Below are 25,320 nucleotides of genomic sequence, written 5' to 3' on the forward strand. Positions count from 1 at the left end.
ATTTAATGAAAATGAAGGTACAACATACCCCAACTCATGGGACACAATGAAAGCTGTGCTAAGAGGAAAACTCATAGCTCTGAGTGCCTGCAGAAAGAAACAAGAGAGAGCATATATCAGCAGCTTGACAGCACACCTAAAAGCTTTAGAACAAAAAGAAGCAAATACACCCAGGAGGAGTAGAAGGCAGGAAATAACGAAACTGGGAGCTGAAATCAATCAAGTAGAAACAATACTGACCATACAAAGAATCAACAGAACCAAAAGTTGGTTCTTTGAGAAAATCAACAAAATAGATAAACCCTTAGCTAGACTAATGAGAGGATACAGAGAGTCAGTCCAAATTAACAAAATCAGAATTGTAACGGGAGACATAACTACAGAAGATCAGCAGTGGAAGGGGAAACCCTTGGTCCTGCCAAGACTGAACCCCCAGTGAATGTGCTATTTGGAGGGGAGGGCGGTAATGGGGGAGGATGAGGAGGAGGACACCCATACCAAATGGGATTGGGAGGGGTTAGGGGGATGTTGGCCTGGGAATAACAGTCAAAATGTAAATAAGGTATACTCAAGTCAATAAAGATGGAAAAAATACATTCCCAATTCCTAACCAAAAAAAAAAAAAATCCCAGAAAGAGATGGGTTTAGTGCAGAAATCTATCAGACCTCCATCGAAGACCTAATACCAATACTCTTCAAAAATGTTCCACAATACAGAAATAGACAGAACACCAAGCAATTCATTCTTTGAAGCCACAATTATGCTGATACCTAAACCACACAGAAAAAAAACAAAAAAGAAAGGGTACTTCAAAACCATTTCCCTTATGAATATCAATGCAAAAATACTCAATAAAATTCTTCACAACCAAATCCAAGAACATATCGAAATGATCATCCATCACAATCAAGTAGTCTTCATCCCAGGGATGCAGGGTTGGTTCAATATATGGAAACCCATCAACGTAATCCACTATATAAACAAACTAAAAGGAACAAAAACACAGGATCATCTCATCAGGTGCTGAGAAAGCATTTGACAAAATTCAACACCCCTTCATGTTAAAAGTCTTGGAAAGATCAGGAAGTCAAGGCCCATACCTAAATATAGTAAAAGCAATATACAGCAAACCAGTAGCTAACATCAAATTAAATGGAGATAAACTTGAACCAATCCCGCTAAACTCAGGGATTAGACAAGGCTAATTCTCTTTTCCTACCTATTAAATATAGTACTCGAAGTCCTAACCAGAATAATCAGACAACAAAAGGAGATCAAAGGGATATAAATTGGAAAGGAAGAAATCAAAATATTACTATTTCTAGATGATATGATAGTATACTTAAGTGACCCCTAATGTTCCACCAGATAACTCCTAAGCCTGTTAAACAACTTCAAAAAAGTGGCTGGATACAAAATCAACTCAAATAAAACAGTAGCCTTCCTCAATTCAAAGAATAAACAGGCTGAGAAAGAATTTATAGAAATAACACCCTTTATTGTAGTCACAAATAATATACCTTGGTATGACTTTAACCAAGCAAGTGAAATATCTGTATGAAAAGAACTTCAAGTTTGTGAAGAAATAATCTGAAGAAGATTTCAGAAGACGGAATGGTCTCCCATATCATGCATCAGCAGGATTAATATAGTAAAAATGGCCATCTTTCCCAAAGCAATCTACAGATTCAATGCAATCCCCATCAAATTTCCACTTAATTCTTCATAAAGATAGAAATAGCAATTTACAAATTCATCTGGAATAATAAAAAAAAACAAGATAGCAAAAACTGTCCTCAACAATAAAGGAATTTCTGGGGGAATCACCATCCCTAACCTCAAGCTGTATTACAGAGCAATGGCAATAAAAACTATATGGTATTGGTACAGAGACTGTCAGGTAGATCAAGAGAATAGAATTGTAGACCTATAAATGAGCACACACACCTATGATCACTTGATCTTTGACAAAGGAGCTAAAACCATCCAGTGGAAAGAAGATAGCATTTTCAACAAATGGTGCTGGTTCAACTGACAGTCAGAATGTACAAGAATGCAAATCAATCCATTCTTATTGCCCTGTACAAAGTTCAAGTCCAAGTGGATCAAGGACCTCCACATCAAAACAGATATACCGAAACTAGTAGAATAAAGAATGGGGAAGAGCCTCAAACACATGGGCACTGGGGAAAATTTCCTAAAAAAAATACCAGTGGCTTATGCTCTAAGATAAAGAATTGACAAATGAGACTTCAGAAAATTGCAAAGCTTCTGTAAGGCAAAGGACACTGTCATTAGAACAAAACAGCAACCAACAGATTGGGATAAGATCTTTACCAATCCTACAACTGATAGAGGGCTAATATCCAAAATATACAAAGAACTCAAGAAGTTAGACTCCTGAGAATCAAATAACCCTATTAAGAAATGGGGTACAGAGCTAAACAAAGAATTCTCAGCCGAGGATTATTGAATGGCTGAGAAGCACTTAAATGTAGGGAGCCATATTGGATTTGGGCCTGGCCATTTTGTGACTATAGCTCAAAGTGGCTACGTGACTCTTGGCCACACATACTCCTCTAAGAGCCTCTCCCATGAATTTACGACACAGGAAGATAACATTCACGGGATGCTTCAGCCTAAGCAAAAATCAGTTATCTCCTGAGTCAACATCCGGTGTCTGCACTGCCTGACCTCATCGTCTACCGCCTGACCTCTTTGCCTCCAGCTATCACTGCCTATATCCTCATCTCCCCCTCCTCTGTGTTTCACAAAGGACACTCCCCCTACTTGAAAGCCTTAAAAGCTGTAACATTCACCCCAATAAAGGAGACCTTGGGGCTGGGGATTTAGCTCAGTGGTAGAGCGCTTACCTAGGAAGCGCAAGGCCCTGTGTTCGGTCCCCAGCTCTGAAAAAAAGAACCAAAAAAAAAAAGACCTTGACAATAGAATCTTGCTTGGTCTCCTTCTTCTCTTCACCCTCATTTGGCCCACAGGTAGAAAGCCTCTTCGGGACCCTGAATAACTGGGTCCCCGCTGGTGCGGACAGTTAAAGAAATGTTCAACATCTTTAGTCATCAGGGAACAGCAAATCAAACAACCCTGGGATTCTATCTCACACCAGTCAGAATGGCTAAGATCAAAATTTCAGGTGACAACAGATGCTGGCAAGAATGTGGAGGAAGAGGAATACTCCTCCATTGTTGGTATGATTGCAAACTGGTACAATCACTCTGGAAATCTGTCTGGAGTTTCCTCAGGAAATTGAATATAATACTATCTGAAGACCTGGCTATACCATTTCTGGGCATATACGCAAATGTTGTTCCAACATATAAGAAGGAAACATTCTCCACTATGTTCATAGCAGCTGTATTTATAATAGCCAGAAGCTGGAAAGAACCCAGATGCCCTTCAACAGAGGAATGGATACAGAAAATGTGGTACATCTTCACAATGGAACACTACTCAGCTATCAAAAAGAGTGACTTCATGAAATTCATAGGCAAATGGATGGAAGTAGAAAATGTCATCCTGAGTGAGCTCACCCAATCACAAAAAAGCACTCACGGTATACACTCACTGATAAGTGGGTATTAGCCCAAAAGGTCAGATTACCCAAGATACAATCCACAGACCACATGAATCTCAAGAAAAGGGAGGACCAAAGACCAGATGCTTCAGCCCTTCTTAGAATGGGGAACAAAAATATTCATAGGAGGAGATATGGAGACAAATTCAGAGAAGAGACTAAGAGAACGGATATTTAGAACCTGCCTCACTTGGGGATCCAGCCCACATATATACAGTCACGAAACCCAGACAACATTGCTGATGCCAAGAAGTGCATGCTGACAGAAGATGGATAGAGCTGTCTCTTGAGAGGCTCAACCAGAGCATCACATATATAGAGGCAAATACTAGCAGCAAACCATTGAATTGAGAATGGGGTCCCCATTGGAGAAGTTAGAGAAAGGATTAAAGGAGCTGAAGGCGTTTGCAACCCCTTAAGAACAACAATACCATCCAACCAGAGCTCCAAGGGACTAAACCCCTCCCCAAAGACTACACATGGACAGATCCATGGCTCCAGCTGCATATATAGCAGAGGATGACCTTGTTGGGCACCAATGTGAGGAGAAACCCTTGGTCCTGCCAAGGCTGGACCCTTTAGGGTAGGGGAATGTCAGAGAAGGGAGGTAAGAAGTGGTGGGTGTGTTGGGAGAGGAGCACCCTCATAGAAGCTGGGGCGATGGAATAGGTGGAGTCCGTACGGGAATCCAGGAAACGGGTTAACATATGCAATGTAATTAAATAAAATCCAGTTAAAAAGATATTTTAAAAATGCAAATTGATTCATTCTTACACATCCTTGTACACATCTCAAGTCCATGTGGATCAAGGACCTCCACGTAAAACCTGATCCACTCAAACTTATAGAAGAGAATATGGGGAAGAGCCTCGAAGACATGGGGACAGGGGAAATGTTCATGAACGGAACACCAATGGTTTATGCTTTAAGATCGAGAATCAACAAATGGGACGCCATAAAATTGCAAAGCTTCTGTAAGGCAAAGAACACTGTTATTAGGACAAAATGTCAACCAACAGATTGAGAAAATATCTTTACCAATCCTATATCTGATAGAGGGCTAATATCCAATATATACAAAGAACCCACGCCTCTTCTTAAGACAGAATTGTTCTCTTCCTTAGGCCATTAAACACAACAGGCAGACCCATATATTTAATGAATGATTTGAAAGTGTGAAAATTTCACCTACCTAGGCATTGTTTAACTCCAGGCCATTTGAAGTGTAGACTGCATATAACTGCCTTTTCCTTCTTCCAAACAGTTGCTCCAGGTGCTCTCATTAAAGTCTCACCCATTCTTAATCCATTGCTATTACAATGAACATGGTTTCCCCCTTTTACATAGCAGCTTTGCACGTAGGTTGAACAGTACAACAGTCTCACCTTAAAGGTTGCAGAGACTAAGGACGAAACTGAGCTTAAGGCGCTGGATAGATTAGATTGGGAAAAATCAAAACCTTGATTTAATTTGAGTCAAAAGCACTTGAAGGTCTTTGACCCAATTTTATCCTTACTAATTCCTTTATGAAGCAAATTAGGCACATATCATTCTCTACAGAGCTGACCTTCTCTGTGGAATAAGCAGACAAGCAACTATTGATAGGATCTGAAGGGCACCTAAAAGCCACACTGCCAATAGAACTTCACGTCTAATATTCCTTAACTTTCGTCTTGAGCCATCACTCCTTCTAACTAAACTTCTATCTTTCCTTTCAGATGTGGATGTCTAGCAATGCACTGTGTATCAATGGATTTTTTTTCAGATGATTTCTTATGGTAGGAGATATAACAGGTAGGGAAAGAACACTGAGAGTTAAGGCAGTAGGAAGTACTAGTCAAAAGAGGAAGAACTCACAAATAGAATGGACAGAGGTAAGTGCTCAAGTGTCATATTCCTCGTTAATAGCCAAACCTCAAGGTTCCACAGGAAATAAATTGGCCTAGAATTAAGATACAAGCTGTTTATACCATATTCTTATTTTATTTAACAAGATTTTTTAAAAAGATTTATTTACTTATTATAAAGTACACTGTAGCTGTCTTCAGACACACCAGAAGAGGGCATCAGATCCTATTACAGATGGTTGTGAGCCACCATGTGGTTGCTGGGAATTGAACTCAGGACCTGTGGAAGAGCAGTCAGTGCTCTTAATCACTGAGCCATCTTTCTGGCTCTAAGATTTTTTTAATTAGGTGTATATTCATTGTGCATACATTGGGTCCTGGGTTTCACAATTGCATTTTCATACAAATACATAAGATGCTTTCTGAGGTACAAGATGACTATTGTCAAATGCTAAAGAGGATATGGCTGGGGATACTAAATTCAAGGTCAACTTCTCATATTAGGTTGATATTGGGAAATCTAAAGTCTTTGGGGGGCTAGAGCAATGTCTTAATGAGTAAAAACACTTGTCACATGGGAATGAGGACCTGAGTTCAAATTCACAGATCCCACATGACGTTCAGACAGGTAAAATGAGCTCCTGTAACCTCAATGCTTCCTTGAAGAGACAGGAGGCAGACAGGATAATCCACAGAAGCTCATTAGCCATTAAGCCTGGTGTTTATAGCAACAATGATACCCTGTCTCAAACAAGGTAAAGACAAGGACCAAGGTTGCCCTTGAACTCCTACACATGCAAATTCACATATAAAATTCATGAATACATTATACACATAACATTCATGAACATATATGCATAAGTATCTCAGAACTAAATCAATATGGGTGCTTTTCTGTTGTTTTAAAAAATCTCTAGGAGTGGATAATTTATGAAGAAGAGAAATGCGTTTAGCTCATGACTTTGGAGGTAAGGAAAATCCAGATCAGGTGGCTGCTTGTATGCAGGTCACCTCATGCTGCACCATAACACAGCAAGTTGAGTGACATGTGGGGGCATATGTGAGACTGATGAGTAACTACAAATGGAAGAGAGGGTGAGGGAAAAAAAGGCAAGCCACTTTTTAAGAGCTCATACTTGTAACAATTAATCCACCCCTATGAGAACTAAACCCAGTCTCAAAAGAAAGGCATTAATCCCCTTTAAAAATCTAATCACCTCAGCAATGAATATCCTAGTAAGAGCACCAGTGGAAGGGGAAGCCCTGGGTCCTGCTAAGACTGAACCCCCAGTGAACTAGACTATGGGGGGGAGGGCGGCAATGGGGGGAGGGTTGGGAGGGGAACACCCATAAGGAAGGGGAGGGGGAGGGGGATGTTTGCCCGGAAACTGGGAAAGGGAATAACACTCGAAATGTATATAAGAAATATTCAAGTTAATAAAAACAAATCTAATCACCTCTTAAAGACCAAAGAAGCTCTTAGAAACCCTGCTTTCTAACATGGCTACATTGGGATTCAGACTTCTTTGTCATTGCTGGAAGGGAGACGCCACATTCAAACCAAAACACTGAATGTAATGTTGGGAAGAGGCACATAATGTTGGGAAGAGACACTTTTTGTTCCTTGGAAAAGGAAAGTTTTCCTTTTTAAAATGTTCTTATTAGTGTTAGATTCTACAAACTTGTATATATATATATATACATATATATATATATATATGTGTGTGTGTGTGTGTGTGTGTGTGTGTGTGTGTGTGTGTGTGTGTATCCCATCAAATAAAAAGTAGCCAGATTATGGCCTTAGAGGTGTTAATGAAAGTTTGCTAAAACCCAACAGAGACATTTAGATGTAGGATCTAGAGTTCTGGGAGGTTCTAGAATAGCTGTTCTCAACCTGTGGGTTGTGATCCTTTTGTGGGTTGAAGAACCCTTTCACAGGGGTTGCATATCGGATATCCTGCACATAATATACTTACACTACGATTCATAACAACAGCAAAACTACAGTTTTTTTTTATTAACTTGAGTATTTCTTATATACATTTCGAGTGTTATTCCCTTTCCCGGTTTCCGGGCAAACATCCCCCTCCCCCCTCCCCTTCCTTATGGGTGTTCCCCTCCCAACCCTCCCCCCATTGCCGCCCTCCCCCCATAGACTAGTTCACTGGGGGTTCAGTTTTAGCAGGACCCAGGGCTTCCCCTTCCACTGGTGCTCTTACAAGGATATTCATTGCTACCTATGGGGTCAGAGTCCAGGGTCAGTCCATGTATAGTCTTTAGGTAGTGGCTTAGTCCCTGGAAGCTCTGGTTGCTTGGCATTGTTGTACTTTTGGGGTCTCGAGCCCCTTCAAGCTCTTCCAGTTCTTTCTCTGATTCCTTCAATAGGGGACCTATTCTCAGTTCAGTGGTTTGCTGCTGGCATTCGCTTCTGTATTTGCTGTATTCTGGCTGTGTCTCTCAGGAGAGATCTACATCCGGCTCCTGTCGGTCTGCACTTCGTTGCTTCATCCATCTTGTCTAATTGGGTAGCTGTATATGTATGGGCCACATGTGGGGCAGGCTCTGAATGGGTGTTCCTTCAGTCTCTGTTTTAATCTTTGCCTCTCCCTTCCCTGCCAAGGGTATTCTTTTTCCTCATTTAAAGAAGGAGTGAAGCATTCACATTTTGATCATCCGTCTTGAGTTTCGTTTGTTCTAGGGATCTAGGGTAATTCAAGCATTTGGGCTAATAGCCACTTATCAATGAGTGCATACCATGTATGTCTTTCTGTGATTGGGTTAGCTCACTCAGGATGATATTTTCCAGTTCCAACCATTTGCCTACGAATTTCATAAACTCGTTGTTTTTGATAGCTGAGTAATATTCCATTGTGTAGATGTACCACATTTTCTGTATCCATTCCTCTGTTGAAGGGCATCTGGGTTCTTTCCAGTTTCTGGCTATTATAAATAAGGCTGCGATGAACATAGTGGAGCACGTGTCTCTTTTATATGTTGAGGCATCTTTTGGGTTTATGCCCAAGAGTGGTATAGCTGGATCCTCAGGCAGTTCAATGTCCAATTTTCTAAGGAACCTCCAGACTGATTTCCAGAATGGTATTACCAGTCTGCAATCCCACCAACAATGGAGGAGTGTTCCTCTTTCTCCACATCCTCGCCAGCATCTGCTGTCACCTGAGTTTTTGATCTTAGCCATTCTCACTGGTGTGAGGTGAAATCTCAGGGTTGTTTTGATTTGCATTTCCCTTATGACTAAAGATGTTGAACATTTCTTTAGGTGTTTCTCAGCCATTCGGCATTTCTCAGCTGTGAATTCTTTGTTTAGCTCTGAACCCCATTTTTTAATAGGGTTATTTGTTTCCCTGCGGTCTAACTTCTTGAGTTCTTTGCATATTTTGGATATAAGGCCTCTATCTGTTGTAGGATTGGTAAAGATCTTTTCCCAATCTGTTGGTTGCCGTTTTGTCCTAACCACAGTGTCCTTTGCCTTACAGAAGCTTTGCAGTTTTATGAGATCCCATTTGTCGATTCTTGATCTTAGAGCATAAGCCATTGGTGTTTTGTTCAGGAAATTTTTTCCAGTGCCCATGTGTTCCAGATGCTTCCCTAGTTTTTCTTCTATTAGTTTGAGTGTGTCTGGTTTGATGTGGAGGTCCTTGATCCACTTGGACTTAAGCTTTGTACAGGGTGATAAGCATGGATCGATCTGCATTCTTCTACATGTTGCCCTCCAGTTGAACCAGCACCATTTGCTGAAAATGCTATCTTTTTTCCATTGGATGGTTTTGGCTCCTTTGTCAAAAATCAAGTGACCATAGGTGTGTGGGTTCATTTCTGGGTCTTCAATTCTATTCCATTGGTCTATCTGTCTGTCTCTGTACCAATACCATGCAGTTTTTATCACTATTGCTCTGTAATACTGCTTGAGTTCAGGGATAGTGATTCCCCCTGAAGTCCTTTTATTGTTGAGGATAGCTTTAGCTATCCTGGGTTTTTTGTTATTCCAGATGAATTTGCAAATTGTTCTGTCTAACTCTTTGAACAATTGGATTGGTATTTTGATGGGGATTGCATTGAATCTGTAGATTGCTTTTGGTAAAATGGCCATTTTTACTATAGTAATCCTGCCAATCCATGAGCATGGGAGATCTTTCCATCTTCTGAGGTCTTCTTCAATTTCTTTCCTCAGTGTCTTGAAGTTCTTATTGTACAGATCTTTTACTTGCTTGGTTAAAGTCACACCGAGGTACTTTATATTATTTGGGTCTATTATGAAGGGTGTCGTTTCCCTAATTTCTTTCTCGGCTTGTTTCTCTTTTGTATAGAGGAAGGCAACTGATTTATTAGAGTTAATTTTATACCCAGCCACTTTGCTGAAGTTGTTTATCAGCTTTAGTAGTTCTCTGGTGGAACTTTTGGGATCACTTAAATATACTATCATGTCATCTGCAAATAGTGATATTTTGACCTCTTCTTTTCTGATCTGTATCCCCTTGATGTCCTTTTGTTTTCTGATTGCTCTGGATAGAACTTCAAGAACTATATTGAATAAGTAGGGAGAGAGTGGGCAGCCTTGTCTAGTCCCTGATTTTAGTGGGATTGCTTCAAGTTTCTCTCCATTTAGTTTAATGTTAGCAACTGGTTTGCTGTATATGGCTTTTACTATGTTTAGGTATGGGCCTTGAATTCCTATTCTTTCCAGGACTTTTATCATGAAGGGGTGTTGAATTTTGTCAAATGCTTTCTCAGCATCTAATGAAATGATCATGGGGTTCTGTTCTTTCAGTTTGTTTATATAATGGATCACGTTGATGGTTTTCCGTATATTAAACCATCCCTGCATGCCTGGGATGAAGCCTACTTGATCATGGTGGATGATTGTTTTGATGTGCTCTTGAATTCGGTTTGCCAGAATTTTATTGAGTATTTTTGCGTCGATATTCATAAGGGAAATTGGTCTGAAGTTCTCTTTCTTTGTTGTGTCTTTGTGTGGTTTAGGTATAAGAGTAATTGTGGCTTCGTAGAAGGAATTCGGTAGGGCTCCATCTGTTTCAATTTTGTGGAATATTTTGGATAATATTGGTATGAGGTCTTCTATGAAGGTTTGATAGAATTCTGCACTAAACCCGTCTGGACCTGGGCTCTTTTTGGTTGGGAGACCTTTAATGACTGCTTCTATTTCCTTAGGAGTTATGGGGTTGTTTAACTGGTTTATCTGTTCCTGATTTAACTTCGATACCTGGTATCTGTCTAGGAAATTGTCCATTTCCTGAAGATTTTCAAATTTTGTTGAATATAGGTTTTTATAGTAAGATCTGATGATTTTTTGAATTTCCTCTGAATCTGTAGTTATGTCTCCCTTTTCATTTCTGATTTTGTTAATTTGGACGCACTCTCTGTGTCCTCTCGTTAGTCTGGCTAAGGGTTTATCTATCTTGTTGATTTTCTCAAAGAACCAACTTTGGTTCTGTTGATTCTTTCTATGGTCCTTTTTGTTTCTACTTGGTTGATTTCAGCTCTGAGTTTGATTATTTCCTGCCTTCTACTCCTCCTGGGTGTATTTGCTTCTTTTTGTTCTAGAGCTTTTAGGTGTGCTGTCAAGCTGCTGACATATGCTCTTTCCTGTTTCTTTCTGCAGGCACTCAGCGCTATGAGTTTTCCTCTTAGCACAGCTTTCATTGTGTCCCATAAGTTTGAGTATGTTGTATCTTCATTTTCATTAAATTCTAAAAAGTTTTTAATTTCTTTCTTTATTTCTTCCTTGACCAGGTTATCATTGAGTAGAGCATTGTTCAATTTCCACGTATATGTGGGCATTCTTCCCTTATTGTTATTGAAGACCAGTTTTAGGCCGTGGTGGTCCAATAGCACGCATGGGATTATTTCTATCTTTCTGTACCTGTTGAGGCCCGTTTTTTGACCAATTATATGGTCAATTTTGGAGAAAGTACCATGAGGAGCTGAGAAGAAGGTATATCCTTTTGCTTTAGGATAGAATGTTCTATAAATATCCGTTAAGTCCATTTGGCTCATGACTTCTCTTAGTCTGTTGACATCACTGTTTAATTTCTGTTTCCATGATCTGTCCATTGATGAGAGTGGGGTGTTGAAATCTCCCACTATTATTGTGTGAGGTGCAATGTGTGTTTTGAGCTTTAGTAAGGTTTCTTTTACGTATGTAGGTGCCCTTGTATTTGGGGCATAGATATTTAGGATTGAGAGTTCATCTTGGTGGATTTTTCCTTTGATGAATATGAAGTGTCCTTCCTTATGTTTTTTGATGACTTTTAGTTGGAAATTGATTTTATTTGATATTAGAATGGCTACTCCAGCTTGCTTCTTCTGACCATTTGCTTGGAAAGTTCTTTTCCAGCCTTTCACTCTGAGGTAGTGTCTGTCTTTGTCTCTGAGGTGTGTTTCCTGTAGGCAGCAGAATGCAGGGTCCTCGTTGCGTATCCAGTTTGTTAATATATGTCTTTTTTTGGGGGAGTTGAGGCCATTGATATTGAGAGATATTAAGGAATAGTGATTATCGCTTCCCGTTATATTCATATTTGGATGTGAGGTTATGTTTGTGTGCTTTCATTCTCTTTGTTTTGTTGCCAAGACGATTAGTTTCTTGCTTCTTCTAGGGTATAGCTTGCCTCCTTATGTTGGGCTTTACCATTTATTATCCTTTGTAGTGCTGGATTTGTAAAAGACATTGTGTAAATTTGGTTTTGTTATGGAATATCTTGGTTTCTCCATCAATGTTAATTGAGAGTTTTGCTGGATACAGTAACCTGGGCTGGCATTTGTGTTCTCTTAGGGTCTGTATGACATCAGTCCAGGATCTTCTGGCCTTCATAGTTTCTGGCGAGAAGTCTGGTGTGATTCTGATAGGTCTCCCTTTATATGTTACTTGACCTTTTTCCCTTACTGCTTTTAATATTCTTTCTTTATTTTGTGCGTTTGGTGTTTTGACAATTATGTGACGGGAGGTGTTTCTTTTCTGGTCCAATCTATTTGGAGTTCTGTAGGCTTCTTGTATGTCTATGGGTATCTCTTTTTTTAGGTTAGGGAAGTTTTCTTCTATGATTTTGTTGAAGATATTTACTGGTCCTTTGAGCTGGGAGTCTTCACTCTCTTCTATACCTATTATCCTTAGGTTTGATCTTCTCATTGAGTCCTGGATTTCCTGTATGTTTTGGACCAGTAGCTTTTTCCGCTTTACATTATCTTTGACAGTTGAGTCAATGATTTCTATGGAATCTTCTGCTCCTGAGATTCTCTCTTCCATCTCTTGTATTCTGTTGGTGAAGCTTGTATCTACAGCTCCTTGTCTCTTCTTTTGGTTTTCTATATCCAGGGTTGTTTCCATGTGTTCTTTCTTGATTGCTTCTATTTCCATTTTTAATTCCTTCAACTGTTTGATTGTGTTTTCCTGGAATTCTTTCAGGGATTTTTGTGTCTCCCCTCTATGGGCTTCTACTTGTTTATTTATGTTTTCCTGGAATTCTTTCAGGGATTTTTGCGATTCTTTCAGGCATTTTTGCGATTCCTCTCTGTAGGCTTTCTACTTGTTCTCTAAGGGAGTTCTTCATGTCTTTCTTGAAGTCCTCCAGCATCATGATCAAATATGATTTTGAAACTAGATCTTGCTTTTCTGGTGTGTTTCGATATTCTGTGTTTGCTTTGGTGGGAGAATTGGGCTCCGATGATGCCATGTAGTCTTGGTTTCTGTTGCTTGTGTTCCTGCGCTTGCCTCTCGCCATCAGATTATCTCTAGTGTTACTTTGTTCTGCTATTTCTGACAGTGGCTAGACTGTCCTATAAGCCTGTGTGTCAGGAGTGCTGTAGACCTGTTTTCCTCTCTTTCAGTCAGTTATGGGGACAGAGTGTTCTGCTTTCGGGCGTGTAGTTTTTCCTCTCTACAGGTCTTCAGCTGTTCCTGTGGGCCTCTGTCTTGAGTTCACCAGGCAGCTTTCTTGCAGCAGAAAATTTGGTCTTACCTGTGGTCCTGAGGCTCAAGTTCGCTCGTGGGGTGCTGCCCACGGGCTCTCTGCAGCGGCAGCAACCAGGAAGACCTGTGCCGCCCCTTCCGGGAGCTTCAGTGCACCAGGGTTCCAGATTGTCTTTGGCTTTTTCCTCTGGCGTCCGAGATGTGTGTGCAGGGAGCAGTCTCTTCTGGTTTCCCAGGCTTATCTGCCTCTCTGAAGGTTTAGCTCTCCCTCCCACGGGATTGGGGTGCAGAGAACTGTTTACCCGGTCTGTTTCTTTCAGGTTCCAGCGGTGTCTCAGGCAGGGGTCCTGCCGCTCCTGGGCCCTCCCCCATGGGAGCCCAGAGGCCTTATACAGTTTCCTCTTGGGCCAGGGATGTGGGCAGGGGTGAGCAGTGTTGGTGGTCTCTTCCGCTCTGCAGCCTCAGGAGTGCCCACCTGACCAGGCGGTTGGGTCTCTCTCTCACCGTGTCTGGGAGCAGAGAGCTGCTGCGGGCCGGGATCCGCGGGTGTGGGACTTCCGGTAAAGGTAAACACAGAACGTGCCCGGTCCTAGAGAAATTCTGCTTCCGTGTGTCCCAAGCTCACCAGGCAGCTTTCTTGCAGCAGAAAATTTGGTCTTACCTGTGGTCCCGAGGCTCAGGTTCGCTCGCAGGGAAAACTACAGTTTTGAAGTACCAACAACAAAATAATTTTATGGTTGGGTCATAACCACAGCTTGATGACTTGCAATAAAAAAAGTCACAGCATTAGGAAGGTTGGGAACCATTGATCTAAAGTCTGGAAAAATCTTAAAATGTGTTCCTGAAAAGATAGGGGTCCTTGTGTCAGGCACAATGCACTTTCCTGGGAAAGGTGTTTTGCATGGAGCTAAGCAAAAAGAGCAGGTGCCAAGTGCTACACATGGAGTATGTGGAGGTCAAGGTCAGAAAAGAATGGTCTTTAAAGATGAAAGAATGTTCTTGGCAGGAAAATGCTCTCCTATAACCAGCAGTGATAAGATTAGCAAGCTGTTCAAAGGTAGGTGGGTAAACATTCCTATTAGCCACCTGTAGGTATTAGCAGCTGGCACCTCCTTGAGCCTAACATACAAATGACAGAGAAAAGCTCAGAGAGAACTAGGTTGGTAGGTGAGAACAGACTCAAGGATGATCCCCAGGGACACTGACATAAAATCGTAAACACTGCTCCATGGACTAAAATAGAGGACCCAGGTAATCTCACACATTTACAGCCAACTGAGCTTGAGAAAGGTGCCAAAAAACATTCAAGAAAAGGCAGCTTCTTGAGGAAGAGGTGCTGGGACACTGAACTGTCACACATTGAAAAGCTTGTGATGTGGAAGCAAAGTTTGAAGCAGAGACTGAAGGAACGGCCATTCAGAGCCTGCCCCACATGTGCCCCATATATATACAGCCACCAAAACTAGATAAGATTGATGAAGCTAATAAGTGCATGCTGAAAGGGACTGAATATAGATCTCTCCTGAGAGACACATCCAGAGCATGTCCAATACAGAGGTCAATGCTAGCAGCAAACCACTGAACTGAGAAAAGGGCCCCCTTTGGGGAAATTAGAGGAAGGATAAAAACAACGATGCCAACCAACCAGAGCTTCCAGGGACTAAACCACTACCCAAAGACTATACATGGACTGACCCTGGGCTCCAACTGCATATGTAGCAGAGAATAGCCTTGTTGGGGCACCAGTGGAAAGGGAAGACCTTGGTCCTGCGAAGGTTGGACCCCCAGTGCAGGGGAATATGGGGGTGCAGTAAGGGCTATGGATGGTGGGAATACCCATATGGGGGAAGGGAGGTGATAAGGACTTATGAACAGGAAACCAGGAAAGGGAATAACATTTGAAATGTAAGTAAAGAAATATATCAAATAAAAAAGAAAGTTAAAAATAAAAAAGCTTGTCCCTATCACTCTGTATAAAAAATATCAACTCAAAATGGAGTGTTGACATTAATATAACACCAAAAACTAAAATAAATAAAAAACATAAAGGAAAACACTTCAAGACATTGGCATAGACAATGCTAAAATTACCCAACAATTTAAAAAAACAAAACAAACAAAAACAAGATCTTAAAAGCACAAGAAATAGAGAAAAAAAGGAGGCATATTGATTTATAACAAATTAAAAAGCTTCTACATGACCAAAGAAATAAACAGTAAAGAGACAATCTACAGAATGGGAGAAGCATTCAACCTATTCATTTGACAAACAATAACTATTTGGAACATCTGGAATATATGATGAATTTGCGTCTCAGTGTCGAGGCCTGGCATATCTGGGTAAGCCTGTAATCCTAACACTCAAGAGGCTACTGAGTCAAGAGCATATCAAACTTGAGGCCAGTCTGAGCTACCTAATAGAATCCTGTCTCCAAAAACAAACCAAATACCAGAAAAAAAGAGGATCCAGTTCAAAACAAGTATAGGAGTCAAATATTCATTTTGCACATGATGAAATTCAATATGGCTAACAAACTCATAAACACTGGGAAATACAATTTTTAAAAACTATTAATGGAGTATCATCTCACCCTAGTGAGAATGGCTATTACCCAAAAGACAGAAAATGAAAGTGTTAGTGAGGATGTTGACAAAAGGAATTTTCATGCACTGTTGGCTGCCGATACAGAGAACAATATGGAGGCTACTCAGGAAACTAAACAGAATTATCATATGTTCTATCTACAGTGCTCTTGTGTATATACCTCAGGACTCTGATTCAACATATTATAGAGATATGTGCACATGTTTATTACCAAACCATTCACAATAACCTAACCCATCAATAGATAAATAGATAAAGCTACTACATTATACATAATCAATGAAGTTTTCTTCCAACAAAAAGAAGAATGAAATCATATCATTTTCCAGGAAAATGATGGAACTGGAGATTGTGTTAAGCAAAATAAGTCAGACTCTGGAAGATAAATTCTATATATTCACTCTGATTTCACTGTGGATGAATTTTAAAACATTGACACCAGGCAAGGTAATTCATGTCTATAATCTCAGCACTGATACAGACCATCTTAAGATTCAGACAAGACTTGGAATCACAGTGAAATCTTATCTTGATCAACCTCCTCAAAATACCAGAAGGTGAAATAGTGTAAATGTAGAAGAGGGAAGATGGTGGGAAAGTGCATAATGGCTACACAAAAACTGATAGAAGTAAGAAGCTCACCTTTCTACAGTGTAAGGGAGATACTATATAATTCACAGTAACCTATCACAGTGGATCTCGAACTTTCTAATGCTGTTACCCTTTAATACAATTAAAACAGTTGCAACTTTGCTATTGTTATAAAACACAATAATAAATATCTGGTATGCAGGATATCTGATCATCAACTTGCAAAGAGGTCATGACCCACGGGTTGAGAACTGTTGGCCTATTATATAATTGATGAATAGAGGAGAGGAAGCCCCAAGCTTCGAAAACAACATAATGCTAGGAAGTGGCAATGTTAATTTCCCCAACTTGATGGTCACCACACAGTGTCTCATAAATATGTACTATTATTATAAGCAAATAAAACCTTTGAAAAGCAAAGGGTCACCAAAGACTTGGGGTTTTGGTACCAGATCTGCCTTGAGCTTGGCAAAGGATATAGGCAATCCAGTCATCTCCAGGAAATAGATCAGTTATTTGAAACCATGATGTTACACAGCTGCATCATAGTGCTTTTTAAAATAAGTTTTTCTCATAGTAAACCATGAGAAAAGTTGTGTTCTGTGCAGAATCAATTGTCTAATGTATGGAAGTGAAAGAAAACGTTTGTAAATCACTTGTCCAGAGAATAATTTCTCACAATAATATTCTGTGCATAGAAATAACTAAGGGATTTTGTTTACAGGAAGATCAGGATTCAGAGGATTTGAATAGAGCATTCGCTGCAATATTGGCCCAGTTGGTCCAGGGTCATATGATAGCTATTTAGGTGGTAGTTACAAGCTGTCCTGGGGTTTCTATTGCTGTGACAAAACATGAGAGCCAAGTGCAGCTTGAGAATGAAGCTGTTTATTTCATCTTATAGCTCGGTAGTCCACCATCCAGGGAGTCAGCTCAAGAACTCAAGGCAGAGTCTGTGGAGGGTGCTGCCTACTGACTTATTTGCTCATAGCTTGCTCAGCCTGCTTTCATATCACACACAGGATCAGCAGCCCAGACACTGAGCTGGTTTCTTCCATGTATCAATGTTAAAATGTCCCACAGGTCAAACTGGCTGGGACATTTTCTCCAAGTTCTAAGTCTCCTCAACTCTGGGCTTCTGTACAAATAAAACCACCACCACCACCACCACCACCACCACCACCACCACCACCACCACCACCAACAACAACAACAACAAATTAAACACGTCCTTTCTCCAAGAGGAAATAACCAAGGTATAGTCACAATCAAATAAAATCAAAACAATCCAAGCATGAAAAAGTTCAGGGTTTGACATCTAGGACCCACTCATAATCCTCTGGGTCCAAAGCACTTGTGCGATTTTTCCCATTCCACCCTTTGAAGTACTTACAACTGCTCTCCTAGACTCAAACAAGCTCCACTGCAATGCTGCTGCTGCTGCTTTTAACAGTTATCCCATGACTAGCATCTCCAAAAGACTGGGGTCTACAATGCAACTAAGTTGCATCTTCACCAACACCCTGTGCTAGACTCCCTTCAGGGACTCTTCTTCTGCCACATGATCGCAAGCCTCAACTTCTTTCCACTACCCCTTCAATCCTGGGGCTTCTACTTCAACTGATGCTGTAACGTCAATAGCATCTCTTGATACCCAGCTTTACTTGCTCTCTGTGCTCCATTCAGGCCTCTAAAATCAGTGTCACCTGGGAAACTCTTGCACATTGCCAAGGTTGGTTCCCAGCACAAGGTTCATCCCAGTCTCCACTGAACTATAGCTTCTGTGTGCTGACCTTGAAGAAATAGGTCTTGGAAGATTTTTGCCTTCATGATTCTCAGCCCCAGTTGACAAGTATCAGTCATCCCAGCACAACAAAGATTTCATTTTAGCTGTGCTGCTCTCCTGCTACCCACAGCTGCTGACGCTTCAGCTCCACCTGATCACACACCACAGATTAATACAAAAGTTCACAAAAACTCTGTGATCCTTGTAATCACTCACTCTCTTCCCATCTTTTCTTCTCTTCAATTTAGGTCAAGAATAGCCCCAGATACAAACCCAGGGTGTCTGCCGGTAGAGGCATTTAGGAAAGTGAGGAACTAGGAATACCCCTTCCCCAGGGTGATTCATATACTAAGTCCCATCTTTATGAACTGAACAGAGAGGCAGTGAATGACACATTCACCTGAGGTGAAGGTAATGAATTCACCACCTTAGTGTACTTTAATGTTTTCCCAAGTGGCTGCCTTAGATTTTAGCTAGCTGACTTTACCTTGCTCATTGCCAGGGCCTAATAAAAGACCCAAGGATAAAAGCAAGTGTTCAGCAAATATTTGTTCAAAGAATTGATCAATCAAACCAGTTGAACTAGAGTTTCCTAAAGGACAGTTCTTTGGAAACACGTACAGCAGGAGACAGAAAACAGTGGGGCCTACAGGCTGTGGCTCATCATCATTGTCCAAAGTGCTTCTGCCATCACACTCCCCTTTGTTCTGCAATCACAACAGGAAGCACCTGCACAGACATGGAAACTTAGCAGGGATACAGGAAAGCTGGTACCAAACCCCTGTTAATTAAAGAGCATTGACCAATGGAGTGGTCCTCTATCTGACACAAGGTGCCCCACATCCTAATGGCTTTAACATTCACAGGCTTCAGGAACACACAGAGAACAGTCTCAGGATTATCCACTAATCCTTCACCTAGTAAAAGAAACAAGATCTGTCCAAAGCTGTCTACTTGACTGGTATTTATCATGTCACGACCAAAAATTAAACTGATGTACAGCCAGATGGGCAAGAGACCAAAGTACATTTTGTACAGATTTGTTGGTGAAAATGAAATTTAATGCTTTCTGGCTCAAATTTCCTCTGGTTGCGTACTCCGTGGTCCTACTTCTCTCTGAATCTACAGAGTAGCTGCAGTGACTCGGTGATCTTGCTAGAATTTTCAATATGATCTGCTCAATAAATCACCAACGTTTGTCAAAATCAAAGGAAAGTTACAGTTTCAAAGAGCTTTCTAATTTACCCCATGCAATAGACTGAAGAGAAGACAAATGGGGGAAATAGGGAGGCAGGGTTTGGAGGGATTTTCAAGAGTCTTAGTTAGAAGTCATGTAGTAATTTCACCTTGCCTCTCTCGTGCCTATTAGTTTGGAGACAACTTCCAGCCCTCATTAAACAGCTTTACTATGAGGATAGAAACAGCTTGCTGCAGCTAACCCCAACACACTGTCACTCCAGTATTGCCTGATTTGGGGGGAGGTTAGCCTAAAAACATCTTTTGAAATAGAACAGATAAGAGTTGGTCTCCGACTTTAAAGAAGTCTCTCTGGCCTACTAAACGATTTGGGCATCAATTTGAACAGCATGAACTCCAAAGAATCAGAGAAATCAGCAAAGCTGCTTGGGGGGGGGGGTGTTAAGCTTTCCGTTTGAGGGATGAGTGTGCTCCCCTGTGACTAAATCCTGAACTACAGCCCAGGAGAGTGGACCCAGAGAAGTTCTTCCTGCTGTAGGTCTACCGTCCCTGTGTGGCAGCTTTGTTTCCCAGGGTAGAGGAGCAAAGGGGGATATTTTAAAAGAGTTTTAGAGGAAGGATTTAAATTCTGCATCTAGTCTTATCCATTTTCCTGTTGAAAATTAGAAACTCTTCAGGAAGAGCATTGCTAGCGTTCCATTAGGGCCCATGTATGACAAAGTGTAGTTACTAATGGCCCTTAATGATGAGAAAGTGGATCGCTAAGAATATTACTTACTTAATCAAAAGTAATGACTGTGTCACTGCAGCTGCAAGAGTGATGCTAAGTGCCCTCTTCACATGTGTGTTCTGTTTAGTGCTAGCCTTTGCCAGATCATACACACTTGTAAGATGCAACACAAAGGACTCATCCCCATCTGGTAAAAACACTATAAAATGTACCCTGAAATTGCTTGCAAGCCATTTCCCTCACACTCCATGGTGATTCCAACTAATTGTCTTAGTGTTCAAATTGGAGACCATTGATGTGACAGAAAGAGACCAAAAAGTAAGGAAGTCTAATTTATTTTCTGCTGTACCAAAGCTCCACTACACTGAGTGATATCAATAACAGCTATTTGTCATTTGGGATGTGAGAGGCTTACAATCAAGAGCCTTACGGACCAGTCCTTGCACCTCTGGGTTTCAGCACTCTTGAACTTCTGTTTGGTCAAAAATGGAAAGAAACACTCCTGAAAAACGGCATTAACTGTCTGATTAAAAGCAAAAACCCATTGCTAGCTCGTTGGCATCTGGATTGCTTCAGCCTGCCAGCAATCGTTGAATTCTATCATTCTCCTTGCCTAGAAAGTATTTGACAGCTGTTACCTTTTATTCTTCTTTATTAGATCATTCATGTATTCCTCACACAGCATTCTCCCTTCTGTGGTGTGAACAGTTGCCTTGCCAGAATTCTTTACTTCATTCACAATACAGTTAATAAGGTGTGCTGGAAATATCCCTGCCTAAAATGGTGTCCTATCTTCCTATCACAATCATCATGACTATCACAAATTTCCCTCCTTCTCTCCCTCCCTCCCTCCCTCCCTCCCTTCCTCTCTCTCTCCCTTCCTCCCTTAGTTCTCTCCCATCTTCCCTTCCTTCCTTCCTTCCTTCCTTCCTTCCTTTATTTCTCTTTCCTCTCTCTCCATCCACATCTTTTAGGAGATAGGCAGTCATGCCTTCCTGCAAACAGATTCAATGTCCCAACTTACTGTCATATCTCCTCTCTATATTTTAGTAGAGGACAGCTGTGACATTCTTGTCCTCATTAACTTTCATCGTGGTACTAAGTTGCTACAAATATTATGATTAATACTATTTTTAAACACTGAATAATCCTTTAATCCAAACAAAAGTGGTTATAAGTAAAGAAGTACAATTGGATTGAAGACAATCATGAACTACACATTTTTAACAAAAGACTAACATAAGTTATCTTGCTTGATATGGGGAAATTCTTATGTATTCCGTAGGATCCCACTTTCATGGTAGGTTCTCCTGTATTCTCTAAAAGGAGAAATAAGCTCATATCTTAGTTTAATCTTCATTTGTATTACCATAGAAGTGTGTAAGGCCCATGTTATAGCACTAGCCACACTCTCTTCCTCTCTGTCCATGCAGAAGACTTTGACTCATTCAACATACTGCCCACATTTTATTAATTTCAGTGTTTATAGCTCCTAGCACAATGACTAATTCACTAGGAGGTCTATAATCATATATTGGATAAATGCACCATTTGAAAACATTATTCAACAGAAAATGGAAATAATGTGTTTTGATTGTGGTCAAAGGAGACGAATGCACCCATCAGTCACTAATGTCATTACATTATGATACCATTTTTTTCCAGAGCTCAATCTGTGCCAAAAGTTATTAAGTGTTACCAAGCTCACACCCAGTAAATTTACTGCTATCAATAACTTCTAAGGTACTAGTTCAAAAGAAAATAGATACATTAACACATTTCCAACAGAATAATGAGCAGAATATTAAAAATCAGTTTTAAAAGTCCAGCAATAGGGTAGTTATTAAGAACAGAACATCAGATTGGCAGAATAGTATGCAGATGCTGCAAATTATTGATAGAAAATTGTGCAACAATAAAGAGTATCTATGGAATTTGGGAAATTTCAAAAAGGAGGATTCATCATTGTACTTCTTATGACTGAGCATAGAGATAAATGTTAGGAGAGGAAACAAAGAATTATATTTACCTCATAAAAGCTGAAGACATTTTTCTAAAACATTTCCTTTAGTGTATTTATAAAATTTTGTTAACAAGTATTTAGTTATTCTAAGTTTTGCTTTACTAGAGATGAGCTTGCTGCCACAGGCAAGTATTCCATCTTGGAGCTACCCTGCCAACCCTAATACATATTTTTAAACCATGTTACAAGCAGGCCATGCTACAAAAACAGATTGCATTCCTAAGATTCATCTACAAGTCAGATGTCTGTTACATAGAAATATTGTAAACTGTGTTTACAGATAGTTTTAAACTATTTTAAGCTGTACTACTATATGTAGTTAGCCAAAATATAGCCGAATCCTGAGTTTTCAGTAGGATATTAGTATAACACTCCGTCATAGCAGTAAAATATAAAAAAATAGACTTTTCTTTGTTTTCTTATGTTTGTGGCATTTAAAAATAAGAAGTTTAAGTTAGTGAAGATAGAAAAGGTAGAAAGAAATTTTGTTGGGATTCTGAAAGGATTTTTGTTTCAGGGTCTTTATTAGATTAAGGCATTGGCTTATTGTGAAATCTTGAATCATAATTTATTAATTCCTCTGCAGTTTGCAGCTCTTTTATGACTCACATACATTTTTTGACATGGCTTTTCCGCTTTGGTGCATAAATGAGGTGAGGATAGAGGAACCCAGAAATGAAATTCTCCTGAGGTAAATTCAAAGCTAAGGAAAAAAATATGTGAAAGTCACTTGAAACAGATACATCCAAGACTGCAGGAAAGAGAAACAGATTGTTACAGAAAGAAGGGCAAACTAATTCTGGTGGTTTCTTTACTGATTCTCATACCTTAAAACAAACACTAAACAAAATTAAAAATGTGAAAATGAAATATTCAAAACATCTTCATAGTAAATATCAGAATGGGCAAACTGTTAGGAGTTATTTGGACCAGAATGTGAGTAAAGATTAGACCTGAGCTCTACTGAACTATTAAGAAAAATCTGATGCCTCACTATACCAATGTCCATGATTCTGAGGTGTGAATGACAGATTAAGCACAGACTCATCCAAGGTGGAGTACATAATACTGCTTATATAGCTATAGTTCCTGGTAGGGTTAATACGCTAAAAGTAAATAAATATTATAATGTGAAGATCCATATAGCTAACTATTGTCTTAGGAGAAGTAAAGATGCAGTTATTATTCTGAAGTCTAGTCATTGGCCAATCTGTCTAAAGTCATTATAAGTTTGGGTAATAGAAAGCACAACATAATATAGGACATAGAACCTCAAATACATGTGAATTACATGACATGTAAGTGGACTAAAAGCTTTGGCTAACAAGAAAGATGTTTAGAGGAGATTAGTAAAAAAGGCCAACTCAATGTGGTTTACAGCAGAGCCATCAAAAGGATAAAGGTTAAGGTGAAAATGGAGACATAATGCACATCATGAGCATTCTAAAGAAATAAAAATGTGATTTAGTCAAGATAGTGACTATTAAAATATTGTAAAGGATGATTACTTTGTAATAACAAGAATCTCAGGACTGATTTACATTCGTATTCACTTATGCCATAATCTTAAAAATGTGCAAGCTAATAGTCTATAAAAAGAAATAGAAAAACCCAACAGAAGTAGGAATTTAAAAACCCAACCAATAATTTAAAGGACAGACAAAAAGAATACAAAATATTTAATTGATATATTTTATAAGATTCTAAAATTAAAAAGATAAAGTTAATTCCTAACAACTACAAAATAAAAATTTTCCAAGCACAAAAGACATAACTTTTTATAAGGTTCAAACTTCAACAATTTTCAGTCTTCAGAACCATACAGTTCACTCTCCTCTATAAAAGAATGAATATGCCCAGACACCACTGGAGCATGAAGGGACCAGATCAACAGTTTTCTGCACCCAAATCCCCTGAGAGGGAGAGCTAAACCTTCAGAGGGGCAGACACGCCTGGGAAGCCAGAAGAGACTACACTCTGCCCACACTTCAGACTCCAGAGGAAAACACCTAACGACATCTGGGACCCCAGTGCAGGGGGGCACCCTGAAAAAGCAGCTCAGGCCCTCCTGGTTGCTGCCCTCGCGGAGAGCTCATAAGCAACACCCCACGAGCAAACTTGAGCCTCGGAACCACAGGTAAGACCAACTTTTCTGCTCCAAGCAACCTGCCTGGTGAACTCAGGACACAGGCCCACGGGAACAGCTGAAGACCTGTAGAGAGGAAAAACTACACGCCCGAATGCAGAAAACTCTGTTCCCATAACCGGCTGGAAGAAAACAGGAAAACAGGTCTACAGCACTCCTGACACACAGGCTTATAGGACAGTCTAGCCACTGTCAGAAATAGCAGAACAAAGTAACACTAGAGATAATCTGATGACGAGAGGCAAGCACAGGAACCCAAGCAACAGAAACCAGGATTACATGGCATCATCAGAGCCCAATTCTCCCACCAAAGCAAACACTGAATATCAAAACACACCAGAAAAGCAAGATCTAGATTTAAAACCATATTTGATCATGATGCTGGAGGACTTCAATAAAGACATGAAGAACTCCCTTAGAGAAACTCAAGAAAACATAAATAAACAAGTAGAAGCCTATAGAGAGGAATCACAAAAATCCCTGAAAGAATTCCAGGAAAACACAACGAAACAGGTGAAGGAATTAAAAATGGAAATAGAAGCAATGAAGAAAGAACACAAGGAAACAACCCTGGATGTAGAAAACCAAAGGAAGAGACAATGAGCCATAGGTACAAGGATCACCAACAGAATACAAGAGATAGAAGAGAGAATCTCAGGAGCAGAAGACTCCATAGAAATCATCGACACAACTGTCAAAGATAATGTAAAACAGAAAAGGCTACTGGTCCAAAAACATACAGGAAATCCAGGACTCAATGAGAATATTAAACCGAAGGATAATAGCTATAGAAGAGAGTGAAGACTCCCAGCTCAAAAGACCAGTAAATATCTTCAACAAAATCATAGAAGAAAACTTCC

The sequence above is a fragment of the Rattus norvegicus genome, chromosome X (genome assembly GCF_036323735.1).
Source record: "Rattus norvegicus strain BN/NHsdMcwi chromosome X, GRCr8, whole genome shotgun sequence".
In the NCBI taxonomy this organism is placed as follows: domain Eukaryota; kingdom Metazoa; phylum Chordata; class Mammalia; order Rodentia; family Muridae; genus Rattus; species Rattus norvegicus.